Here is a 14,105-nt window from a genome sequence, read left to right as displayed (position 1 = left end):
TAGCAATTTCTTCTTAGCTAGCTACATAGCCGTCTTTGTATCATAGATAATTGCGTAATTATCGTATTTCGTCGTCCTAACGCAGTCTACACTGCCCTGCAGCTAGCCAGCTAGCTAACGTCCACCGTTAGCTAGTCCACCGTCTACCGATTAGCAGCACAACTATTACACTCAACTGAACGACTTGATTAGTGTAGTGTTAGCTAGCTACATAGTTGTCTTTGCTGTCTTCGTATCCAAGATAATTGTGTAGTTTAGAGTGTGTAGTTTTATGTCGTCCTTAACATAGGAGACTCTGCTAGCTAGCCAACAGCTAGCCAACGTCTACCGAACAGAACTTCTGCACTCAACAATCCGGTCGCATCACATTTTTCATTTCATTTCATTACAGTACAACGGCTTGATTTGTTTGATCGTAGCTAGCTACATAGCTAGCTACATAGCCGTCTTTGTATCAAAGATAATTGTGTAGTCTAGAGCGATTTCCTAGGTTAGCTAGCCAGCTATTGTCGTTCTTTTAACGCAACGTAACGTAATCAACACTGCTAGCTAGCCAGCTAGCCCCGAATAGCAGCACAGTAGAAACTATTACACTCAACGGAACGACTTGATTAGTGTAGTGTCAACAACGCAGCCAATGCCAGCTAGCCTACATAGTCAACAACGCAGCCTCTGCCAGCTAGCCTACTTCAGCAGTACTGTATCATTTTAATCATTTTAGTCAATAAGATTCTTGCTACGTAAGCTTAACTTCCTGAACACTCGAGACGTGTAGTCCACTTGTCATTCAATCTCCTTTGCATTAGCGTAGCCTCTTGTGTAGCCTGTCAACTATGTGTCTGTCTATCCCTGTTCTCTCCTCTCTGCACAGACCATACAAACGCTCCACACCGCGTGGCGCGGCCACCTAATCTGGTGGTCCCAGCGTGCACGACCCACGTGGAGTTCCAGGTCTCCGGTAGCCTCTGGAACTGCCGATCTGCGGCCAACAAGGCAGAGTTCATCTCAGCCTATGTCTCCCTCCAGTCCCTCGACTTCTTGGCACTGACGGAAACATGGATCACCACAGACAACACTGCTACTCCTACTGCTCTCTCTTCGTCTGCCCACGTGTTCTCGCACACCCCGAGAGCTTCTGGTCAGCGGGGTGGTGGCACCGGGATCCTCATCTCTCCCAAGTGGTCATTCTCTCTTTCTCCCCTTACCCATCTGTCTATCGCCTCCTTTGAATTCCATGCTGTCACAGTTACCAGCCCTTTCAAGCTTAACATCCTTATCATTTATCGCCCTCCAGGTTCCCTCGGAGAGTTCATCAATGAGCTTGATGCCTTGATAAGCTCCTTTCCTGAGGACGGCTCACCTCTCACAGTTCTGGGCGACTTTAACCTCCCCACGCCTACCTTTGACTCATTCCTCTCTGCCTCCTTCTTTCCACTCCTCTCCTCTTTTGACCTCACCCTCTCACCTTCCCCCCTACTCACAAGGCAGGAAATACGCTCGACCTCATCTTTACTAGATGCTGTTCTTCCACTAACCTCGTTGCAACTCCCCTCCAAGTCTCCGACCACTACCTTGTATCCTTTTCCCTCTCGCTCTCATCCAACACTTCCCACACTGCCCCTACTCGGATGGTATCGCGCCGTCCCAACCTTCGCTCTCTCTCCCCCGCTACTCTCTCCTCTTCCATCCTATCATCTCTTCCCTCTGCTCAAACCTTCTCCAACCTATCTCCTGATTCTGCCTCCTCAACCCTCCTCTCCTCCCTTTCTGCATCCTTTGACTCTCTATGTCCCCTATCCTCCAGGCCGGCTCGGTCCTCCCTCCCGCTCCGTGGCTCGACGACTCATTGCGAGCTCACAGAACAGGGCTTCGCCTCCCTGCGGACCTGACATCTTTTCACTCCCTCCTCTCTACATTTTCCTCTTCTCTCTCTGCTGCTAAAGCCACTTTCTACCACTCTATATTCCAAGCATCTGCCTCTAACCCTAGGAAGCTCTTTGCAACCTTCTCCTCCCTCCTGAATCCTCCTCCCCCTCCCCCTCCTCCCTCTCTGCAGATGACTTCGTCAACCATTTTGAAAAGAAGGTCGACGACATCCATCCTCGTTTGCTAAGTCAAACGACACCGCTGGTTCTGCTCACACTGCCCTACCCTGTGCTCTGACCTCTTTCTCCCCTCTCTCTCCAGATGAAATCTCGCGTCTTGTGCCGCCCAACAACCTGCCCGCTTGACCCTATCCCCTCCTCTCTTCTCCAGACCATTTCCGGAGACCTTCTCCCTTACCTCACCTCGCTCATCAACTCATCCCTGACCGCTGGCTACGTCCCCTCCGTCTTCAAGAGAGCGAGAGTTGCACCCCTTCTGAAAAAACCTACACTCGATCCCTCCGATGTCAACAAGTACAGACCAGTATCCCTTCTTTCTTTTCTCTCCAAAACTCTTGAACGTGCCGTCCTTGGCCAGCTCTCCCGCTATCTCTCTCAGAATGACCTTCTTGATCCAAATCAGTCAGGTTTCAAGACTAGTCATTCAACTGAGACTGCTCTTCTCTGTATCACGGAGGCCCTCCGCACTGCTAAAGCTAACTCTCTCTCCTCTGCTCTCATCCTTCTAGACCTATCGGCTGCCTTCGATACTGTGAACCATCAGATCCTCCTCTCCACCCTCTCCGAGTTGGGCATCTCCGGCGCGGCCCACGCTTGGTTGCGTCCTACCTGACAGGTCGCTCCTACCAGGTGGCGTGGCGAGAATCCGTCTCCACACCACGTGCTCTCACCACTGGTGTCCCCCAGGGCTCTGTTCTAGGCCCTCTCCTATTCTCGCTATACACCAAGTCACTTGGCTCTGTCATAACCTCACATGGTCTCTCTATCATTGCTATGCAGACGACACACAATTAATCTTCTCCTTTCCCCCTTCTGATGACCAGGTGGCGAATCGCATCTCTGCATGTCTGGCAGACATATCCGTGTGGATGACGGATCACCACCTCAAGCTGAACCTCGGCAAGACGGAGCTGCTCTTCCTCCCGGGGAAGGACTGCCCGTTCCATGATCTCGCCATCACGGTTGACAACTCCATTGTGTCCTCCTCCCAGAGCGCTAAGAACCTTGGCGTGATCCTGGACAACACCCTGTCGTTCTCAACTAACATCAAGGCGGTGGCCCGTTCCTGTAGGTTCATGCTCTACAACATCCGCAGAGTACGACCCTGCCTCACACAGGAAGCGGCGCAGGTCCTAATCCAGGCACTTGTCATCTCCCGTCTGGATTACTGCAACTCGCTGTTGGCTGGGCTCCTGCCTGTGCCATTAAACCCCTACAACTCATCCAGAACGCCGCAGCCCGTCTGGTGTTCAACCTTCCCAAGTTCTCTCACGTCACCCCGCTCCTCCGCTCCCTCCACTGGCTTCCAGTTGAAGCTCGCATCCGCTACAAGACCATGGTGCTTAACCCCTACGGAGCTGTGAGGGGAACGGCACCTCAGTACCTCCAGGCTCTGATCAGGCCCTACACCCAAACAAGGGCACTGCGTTCATCCACCTCTGGCCTGCTCGCCTCCCTACCACTGAGGAAGTACAGTTCCCGCTCAGCCCAGTCAAAACTGTTCGCTGCTCTGGCCCCCCAATGGTGGAACAAACTCCCTCACGACGCCAGGACAGCGGAGTCAATCACCACCTTCCGGAGACACCTGAAACCCCACCTCTTTAAGGAATACCTAGGATAGGATAAAGTAATCCCTCTCACCCCCCCTCCCCCTTAAAAGATTTAGATGCACTACTGTTCCACTGGATGTCATAAGGTGAATGCACCAATTTGTAAGTCGCTCTGGATAAGAGCGTCTGCTAAATGACTTAAATGTAAATGTAAATGTATCTTTAACTCCATACATTTTCCCTGACACCCAAAAGTACTTGTTACATTTTGAATGCTTAGCAGGACAGGAAAATTGTCAAATTCATGTACTAATCAAGAGAATATCCCTGGTCATCTCTAATGCCTCTGATCTGGCGGACTCGCGGAATCTGGCGGAATTTGTAAATGATGCCTGTGTGTTGGAATGTGCCCCTGGCTGTAAATAAAATCTCTGTAAATAAAAAAATATATAAATTGGTTTGTTTAATATAATGAATTTGTCACGACCGTCGTATGAATAATTGGACCAAGGCGCAGCATGAGTAGAGTCCCACATTTGAATGATAGCGACACTTCCAAAACAACAAAGATATGACGATCATGAAATACGTAGCGCACATAGGCACTCATACAAAACCATATCCAACCTCGCAGGTTGGAAAAAGGACACACTAAGTATGATCCCCAATTAGAGGTAACAATCATCAGCTGCCTCCAATTGGGAACCATACACACACACCAACATAGAAATATAATACCTAGAAACCACCCTAGTGTGTGATCACGCTCTCCGTAGCCGACGTGAGTAAGACGTTTAAACAGGTCAGCATACACAAGGCTGCGGGGCCAGACGGATTACCAGGACGTGAGCTCCTGGCAGGTGTCTTCACTGACATTTTCAACATGTCCCTGATTGAGTCTGTAATACCAACAAGAACACAAAGGCAACCTGCCTAAATGACTACAGACCCGTAGCACTCACATCTGTAGCCATGAAGTGCTTTGAAAGGCTGGTAATGGCTCACATCAACACCATTTTCCCAGAAACCCTAGACCCACTCCAATTTGCATACCGCCCAAACAGATCCACAGATGATGCAATCTCTATTGGACTCCACACTGCCTTTTCCCACCTGGACAAAAGGAACACTTACGTGAGAATGCCATTCATTGACTACAGCTCAGCGTTCAACACCATAGTACCCTCAAAGCTCATCACTAAGATAAGGAACCTGGGACTAAACACCTCCCTTTGCAACTGGATCTTAACCCTCATGGACTTCCTGAAGGGTCGCCCCCAGGTGGTGAGGGTAGGTAGCAACACATCTGCCACACTGATCCTCAACACTGGAGCTCCCCAGGGGTACATGCTCAGTCCCCTCTTGTACTCCCTGTTCATCCACGACTGCATGGCCAGGCACAAGTCCAACACCATCATTAAGTTTGCAGACGACACAACAGTGGTAGGCCTGATCACCGACAACGATGAACCAACAAAGACCTGGCCGGGTGGTGCCAGAATAACAACATATCCCTCAATGTAACCAAGACTAAGGAGATGATTGTGGACTACAGGAAAAACAGCAACGAGCACGTCCCCATTCTCATCGACGGGGCTGTAGTGGAGCAGGTTGAGAGCTTCAAATTCCTTGGTGTCCACATCAACAACAAACTAGAATGGTCCAAACACACCAAGACAGTCGTGAAGAGGGCACGACAAAGCCTATTCCCCCTCAGGAAATGAAAAAGATTTGGCATGGGTCCTCAGATCCTCAAAAGGTTCTACAGCTGCAACATCGAGAGCATCCTGATCGGTTGCATCACTGCCTGGTACGGCAATTGCTCGGCCTCTGACCGCAAAGCACTTCAGAGGGTAGTGTGTACGGCCCGATACATGATTGGGGCAAAGCTGCCTGCCATCCAGGACCTCTACACCATCGGGCCCTAAAAATGGTCAAAGATCCCAGCCACCCCAGTCATAGACTGTTCTCTCTACTATCGCATGGCAAGCAGTCCGGAGTGCCAAGTCTAGGACAAAAAGGCTTCTCAACAGTTTTTACCCCCAAGCCATAAGACTTCTGAACAGGTAACCAATGGTTACCCGGACTATTTGCATTGTGTGCCCCTCCGCCAACCCCTCTTTCACACTGCTGCAACTCTCTGTTTATCTTATATGCATAGTCACTTTAACCATACATCCCATGTACATACTACTTCAATTGGCCCGACCAACCAGTCCTCCCGCACATTGGCTACCTGGGCTATCTGCATTGTGTCCCACCTCCCACCAACCCCTCTTTTACGCTACTGCTACTTTCTGTTCATCATATATGCATAGTCACTTTAACCATACTACCTTAATAAGCCTGACTAACCAGTGTCTGTATATAACCTTGCTACTCTTATTTTTAAATGTATTTTTACTGTTGTTTTATTTCTTTATTTAGCTACACACACACATACCTTTTTTTCGCACTATTGATTAGAGACTTTAAGTATGCATTTCACTATTCATTGTATTCGGAGCACATGACAAATAAACTTGATTTGATTTGAGTCATGCCCTGACCTAAAACACCATAGAACCCTGAGGGCTCTCTATGGTCAGGGCGTGATGGAGAGTGACCGCATTGCAGGAGTGCGTAATTGGCCGACTCCCACCACGGTGAAGGAGGTGCAGCGATTCTTAGGTTTTGCCAACTACTACCGGAGGTTTATCCGGGGTTTTGGTCAGGTAGCTGCTCCCATTACCTCACTGCTAAAGGGGGGCCTAGTGCGCTTGCAGTGGTCAGCTGGGGCGAACGGGGCTTTTAGGCACCTGAAGGCTCTGTTTACCTCGGCTCCTGTGTTGGCTCATCCGGACCCCTCTTTGCCGTTCATAGTGGACGCATCCGAGGCTGGGATAGGAGGTGTGCTCTCTCAGCGCTCGGGTACGCCACTAAAGCTCCGCCCCTGTGCCTTCTTCTCAAAGAAGCTAAGCCCGGTGGAGCGAAACTACGATGTGGGGGACTGGGAGCTGTTGGCTGTCATCAAGGCTTTGAAGGTGTGGAGACATTGGCTTGAGGGGGCTAAACACCCTTTTCTCATTTGGACTGACCATCGCAATCTGGAGTGCATCCGGGAGGCGAGGAGACTGAATCCTCGCCAGGCAAGGTGGGCCATGTTTTTCACCCATTTTGTGTTTACCCTCTCTTACAGACCAGGCTCCCAGAACGTTAAGGCAGACGCACTGTCCCGACTGTATGACAGAGGAGCGGTCCATGGATCCCACTCCCATACTCCCAGCCTCTTGTTTGGTGGCACCGGTAGTGTGGGAGCTGGATGCGGACATTGAGTGGGTGTCACGTGCAGAGCTCCTCAGTGTCCAGCTGGGTGTCTGTACGTTTCGTCTGCTGTCCACGCCCGACTGGTCTATTGGGCACACACGTCACCCTCCTCTGGCCATCCTGGGATCGGTTGGACGGTGCTCTGTCTTGATGGGAGGTACTGGTGGCCCACTTTAGCTAAGGACGTGAGGGTTTATGTTACCTCCCGCTCAGTGTGCGCCCAGTGCAAGGCTCCTAGACACCTGCCCAGAGGTAAGTTACAACCCTTACCCATTCCACAACGGCCGTGGTCGCACCTGTCGGTGGATTTCCTAACCATCTTCCACCTTCACAGGGTAACACCACGATCCTGGTCGTTGTGGATCATTTTGTCCGGGCTCCCTACGGCCCTTACAAACTGCAGAGGCCCTGTTAACACACGTCTTCCGGCACCATGGTGTGCCTGAGGATATAGAGTCTGATCGGGATCCCCAGTTCACGTCAAGGTTTCTGGAAGGTGTTCATGGAACGTCTGGGGGTCTCGGTCAGCCGTTACCTCAGGTTTTCACCCCGAGAGTAATGGGCAGGTGGAGATAGTTAACCAGGATGTGGGTAGGTTTCTGAGGTCTTATTGCCAGGACCGACCGAGGGAGTGGGTGGCGTTCGTGCCCTGGGCAGAGATGGCCCAGAACTCGCTCCGCCACTCCTCCACTAACGTTTCTCCCTTTCAATGTGTACTAGGGTATCAGCTGGTTCTGGCTCCTTGACATCCACCTTCTGCGTGCCGTACTGGCGTAGACCGTCACCGCAGTGAGGCCCCGGTGTTCGCACCAGGGGACGGGGTCTGGCTCTGACCCGAAACCTACCCCTCCGCCTGCCCTGCTGGACGCTGGGTCAGCGGTTTGTGGGGTCGTTTAAAGTCCTGAGGAGAGTGAACGAGGTATGTTATAGTTTAAAGCTGTCACGACTTTAAAGCTGTCACGACTTACTTCTACCGAAGTCGAAACCTCTCCTTGTTCGGGCGGTGCTCGACGTCACCGGTCTTCTAGCCATCATTGATCCATTTTTCATTTTCCATTGGTTTTGTCTTGTCTTCCTACACACCTGGTTCCAATCCCATTCATTATCCTGTTGTGTATTTAACCCTCCGTTTCCCCTCATGTCATTGTCAGAGATTGTTTGTTTGGTCACGATTGTGTAGTTTGTGTTGGTGCGCGCCGGGTCCTCGTACCCACTTTGCTTTGATTATGTATTATGGTTTTGGAGCTGTGTTTTTAAGTTATTAAACTACTCCATTATACCAAGTTCGATTCTCCTGCGCCTGACTTCCCTGCCACCAATACACACGTCGTTGACAGGGCGTGACAGATTTTGAAATTATTTATACTTTTACTTTCAATAGTTAATTATATTTTGAGCAATTACATTTACTTTTTATACTTAAGTATAACCAAATACTTTTAGACTTTTCTATCAAGGTATCTTTACTTCTATTCAAGTATGACAATATGGTACTTTTTACAACACTGGCCAATATACATTTAGTAGAGTAATTTTGGTTGTGAAGTGCATTAGCAAAAAGCTTTGTCCTTTCTTTAGAACTAAATGCAATTTACCACTTGGCTGTTTATTATATCACCCTGTCTCAGGCTCTCCTAGTCAACAACATCTCATAAGATTGACTGCTGCAGTTGCTCGAGAGATGTCCAGTTTGCAGACATGCCCTCACTGTGAGCATTGTTATGAAAAGAACAGTCATGTTATCAAGTATCTGGCCAGCAACCTTCATCTTTCAAAGGCTCATAATTTGTACAAATGCAGAAAGTAACCCACTTCATTACTTTGATACATTTCATAACCCAATTGTGAAACATTTGTTGCTTATTTTCTACTTCTTAGATGCATATAATGTCCAGGGCATAACCTAGTCTGGTAGAACAACCATGATTGCTGTGTTCACCATTCTATTTCACTTCACATGATATGATATTTGAAGTGAAATATAAAGGTGAACACAGCGATCAGGTTGGTTCCATCAGGTTAATCATAATATTGTCATGTAATGTAAGAGAGAAAGTGTGTGTGTGTGTGTGTGTGTGTGTGTGTGCGTGTGTGTGTGCGTGTGCGTGTGTGTGTGCGTGTGTGCGTGTGTCCGACCAGTATCTTTGATGAGAGGCCAGAAGCTGATCTACACTGCTTTGCCCATCAATGGGTTTCTGACAAAGACCTCACCTCCAGCCTAACTTCTTGCCTGCTCACCAATGGTTGTCTTCAAATGTTAAATCTTCGTTAACATGTCATTTGTGTGGGATACTTGCTGATAAAGACCTGAAATGAATTGACAGGAAAGCATGATCAGATTTAGTGAATTTTACTGAATCGGCTTCATGAGTCGTAAAGCCAGGAGGCTAGGCTTCACTTCAGTGGATTCCTGGAGTAGCTGTTCTCTTTACTGGACACTTGGTGAACCTAAACAGACCAGTCAATTTAGTCTAGATAATGATTATAAAAATGCATATAAAACGTTGTAGGTGTAACCTACATGTAGGCAAGTGTACACGTCCATGCAACTTCATATGCTGAGATATTATTAGGCCCTAGCAGTGTGTTTGTAAAGAAGGCTGACGAAATTCATTCTTCATCTTCATTTTGAAGGTGATGAATGCACTTTCGTTTTCCACACAATACCACAATTAATGTAAGTCCACATTTCAAAGGAAAAATTTGGACCGCACGGGGGATAATTGGCTGAGACAGAATTTGTTAGATATATTTTTTCATTTTGAATTTTACCCTCATTTATACAGGTTTTTCTCATTGATATAACATCTCTTTTCCAAGAGAGACCTGGTCCAATAGCAGCAGGGGGAACAACGTTTCAGACAAAACAACTTACACAACACTAAACAAAACTATAAAACACACATACAGTACAACAAAAGGGCTGCATGATACACTGAATCAAGTGCTCTCAGGGTAGTGGTTGAGGCCTAATGTACATCGTACCAGCTCCTTTCTGGTCTCAAAAGAAAAACAAGCCTTATGCCGGTAATAAAAACCTATTTCCAGCTTGAGCTTCCTTATCAAGTTCTCTAGCACAGTGAAGCTCAGCTTATCATCAACCCACACTCCCAAATATTTGTACACTTGAACTTGCTCTATAGTATGTCCAGCCAATGTAGCAATGACATGATCAGTAACATGCCTGGCATTTGAAAATGCCATGCATTTTGTTCTACCTGAATTTAGAACCAGCTTTAAATCATACAATTCTGATGTTAAATGCTCTTTGGGAATTTTCAAAAGGTAAAGAATCTACTACCACTTGATAAAGAACAGCATCATTTGCATAAAAATGAACATCCTGTGTTTCAATAAGATCCCCAATGTTGTTGATATACAAAATTAACAACAGGGGGCCCAAAATAGAACCTTGTGGAACACCTGAGCACACCTCAATGGGCTCATATTTACAACCATCCGCCATTTCACATTGTGTACTATTTGATAGGTAATTTATAAACCAATCTAGAGCATGACCAGTAATTCCACAACATTTTAACCTTTTCACTAACACAGCATGGTCCAAAGTGTCAAAAGCCTTCGACAAATCAATAAAGACAGAAGTCAGAACGACCTCATGGCTAATTTGGCCAGGTTGGCCTATGAGAAAAGCTAGCAGGTTGCCATTTTAGACCAATGGTATAAACCAAGATCTAAGCAAAAGTTCACAAGTATGGCCCCAAACACACAACCTAGCTTATTAAACAATAACACACAACACACACGCATACATGTTTTGTAGATACAATCCAAATGTGGTCATAAATTCAGCCTATTCCATTCGATTCATTATTCAACATTGCTGCAAATCGTTAATGTATTTTCCTATCTGGGAACTCAGCGGAGTACCAGTGTGGGAGGTGGCACTAGGTTACATGGCTATGACCTTCTAGGTTATGACCCTCTCTGACTATCTTTTTACAGCGTTACGCCCACATGCACACTAACGTCCTACATCTCTCCATGTAAGCACAAACCAATAGATTTCTTTCCCACACCAGTCTACACACCCCATTATAAAAAAGTGAAAACAGCTTTTTAGAAATGTTTGCAAATGTAGAAATATTTCAAACATAAATACCTTACTTACATGCTCAGGTGCATCCTGTTTCCATGGATCATCCTTGAGATGTTTATACAATTTGACTGGAGTTCACCTATGGTAAATTAAATTGATTGGACATGATTTGGAAAGGCACACACCTCTCTATATAAGGTCCCACAGTGGACAGTGCATGTCATAGCAAAAACCAAGCCATGTGGTCGAAGGTATTGTCTGTAGACAGGATTGTGTCAAGGCACAGAAATGTAGCATTGAAGGTCCCAAAAAACACAGTGGCCTCCATCATTCTTAAATGGAAGAAGTTAGGAACCACCAAGACTCGTTCTAGAGCTGGCAGCCCGGCCAAACTGAGCAATCGGGGTTAAGGGCCTTGGTCAGGGAGGTGACTAAGAACCTGATGGTCACTTTGACAGAGCTTCAGTTCCTCTGTGGAGATGCGAGAACCTTCCAGAAGGACAACCATCTCTTGCAGCACTTCACCAATCAGGCCTTTATGGTAGAGTGGCCAGATGAAAGCCACTTCAGTAAAAGGCACATGACAGCCCTGCTTGGAGTTTCCCAAAAGGCACGTAAATGACTCTCAGTCCAGGAGAAACAAGATTCTCTGGTCTGATGAATCCAAGATTGAACTCTTTGGCCTGAATGGCAAGCATCACGTCTGGAGGAAACTGGGCACTTCTCATCACCTGACCAATACCATCCCTGCGGTGAAGCATGGTGGTGGCAGCATCATGTTGTGGGGATGTTTTTTATTAGCGGCAGGGACTGGGAGACTAGTCAGGATCGAGGGAAAGATGAACAGAGCAAAGTACAGAGAGATACTTGATTAAAATCTGCTCCAGAACGCTCAGGACCTCAGACTGGGGCAAAGGTTCACCTTCCAACAGGACAACGACCTGAAGCACACAGCCAAGACAATGCAGCAGTGGCTTAAGGCTTAAGCTCTCGGAAGGGTCCTTGAGTCGCACAGCCAGAGGCCGGACTTAAACCCGATCTAACATCTAGAGAGACCTGAAAATAGCTGTGCAGCAACGCTCCCCATCCAACCTGACAGAGCTTGAGAGGATCTGCAGAGAAGAATGGGAGAAACTCCCCAAATACAGGTCTGCCAAGCTTGTAGCGTCATACTCAAGAAGACTCGAGGCTGTAATCACTGCCAACAGTGCTTCAACAAAGCACTAAGTAAAGGGTATGAATACTTATGTAAATGTAATATTTCAGTTTTTACTTTTTTTATACATTTACAAAAATTCCTAAAAACCTGCTTTTGCTTGGTCATTATGGGGTATTGTGTGTAGATTGATTAGGGGAAAAAATGATTGAACCCAGTTTAGAAAAAGACTGCAACATAACAGAATGAGGAAAAATTCAAGGGTCTGAATACTTCCCGAATGCACTGTAAAGTAAAATAGGGAAAAGTGTTGAGTAAATTAAAAGGCCTGCATTCATTCAAAACATGTTTCCAGGTTTTAAGTTCTAATTCTTTGATTTTCAGTTAGATAGTTTTGAATGTATGCATTTCATCCCTCGCATCTACATCATTAATTATAAAGCATAATTTGTTTCAGAATTAAAATATTTTATAAATATACATATTTGTATGATAAATATGTGCAATGCTGATACATCTCATATAATGAAATCTAATTAATTTAATTCCTGAATCTAAATAATTAAATAGTTCTCATAAAATATAAATACATTACATTTAAACTGTTTCCAAGAAACGTTTGAAATCAATAAAATTACTAACTGTCTTAGATTAAAGTTTCATGTCTCAAACATCTCTCTACCTTTCTTTCCCTCAACTTAAACAGATAAATACTAGAGGTATCACACCACACACACACACACACACACACACACACACACAAATTAATCAAATTCACATCAAAATCGTAATATTGACATGTGCAACATTCATATCGCAGAAGCATGCAATTTTCATTTGTCATCATGCACTCTTCTTTTAGCTGATTCTCGCACACAAAGCTCCGCCCCTGTCAGTCAAGAAGCACAGTTCCTCCTCCTCCCTGTTAGATTCACTCTAAGGTTGCATGTTAGGTCTTTTCACAGTCCCCAAATCTAGAACAAATTCAAGAAAGCGTACTGTATTATAGTAACTCCGTTCCATCTCATATTGCTCAAATAAACAGAAAACCTGGTTTGAAAAAAAACGATAAAGCAACACCTCATGGCACAACGCCACTACCCTCCCCTATTTGACCTAGATAGTTTGTGTGTATCCATTGATATGTAGGCTACGTGTGCCTTTTAAAAAAAAATATATGATGTAGTTCTGTCCTTGAGCTGTTTTTGTCTATTAAATGTTCTGTATTATGTTATGTTTCCTAATGAAATACCCAAAATACCAAGGTCAAATGCAATCAACAGATTGTTTGCTGCTTAATATAATAATTGTATTTTTATAATTTCAACAAGTGTTTTGATATACTGTATATCGCAAGTCAAATCGCAATAATTGGTAAAAAAAAAACTAAATGCAATTTGATGTTTTGCCCATATCGTGCAGCCCTAACACACACACACACGTGTGCAAACACACACACATATTTGTACTCACATACATACATCTCTCACTCTCGCTCAGACAAAAACACACACATACACTCCACTTACTCTGCTGGTTTCCAGAGTTTGCGTGGCGGAGGCATTAGCTCCCGCTTGTTGAGTGGGGCCACTCCGATGGCCGCCTGCATGATTGTGATGAACTTCTTATACTTCATCTTGACCCTATCCTATCGCTACGACAACAACACTACAATCTGTCACTACAGTCGGCCGCTATGGCTACACTCCCTACTGTCTGGTAAACGTCAACAACCGACCATCAGTTCATTAAGTTGCCGTCTTCTCCTTCAAATTCTCCTATAAAGTAGCAAACAACCGCAACAGCTACCGACTGACGCTGCTAGTCCTTGACACAACAGAATAACGTGCCTGAATCATGTTGTTGAGATTTGTTCAGGCATTTTGTTACATAATTCATACAGAGAGAGAGACAGAGAAGACCTCAGA

General features: G+C 46.0%; 1 pseudogene; it reads right to left on the bottom strand.

Moving 5' to 3' along the window:
* LOC115111933 (tight junction protein ZO-2-like) overlaps nt 1-13,828 on the bottom strand; it is a 146,042-nt pseudogene extending 132,214 nt beyond the window's left edge.
* Between the last annotated feature and the right edge of the window lie 277 nt (nt 13,829-14,105).

The sequence above is a fragment of the Oncorhynchus nerka genome, linkage group LG27 (assembly GCF_034236695.1).
Source record: "Oncorhynchus nerka isolate Pitt River linkage group LG27, Oner_Uvic_2.0, whole genome shotgun sequence".
NCBI lineage: Eukaryota > Metazoa > Chordata > Actinopteri > Salmoniformes > Salmonidae > Oncorhynchus > Oncorhynchus nerka.
Note: the sequence above shows the minus strand (reverse complement) of the source record. Positions and strands in the feature narration are given on the sequence as shown.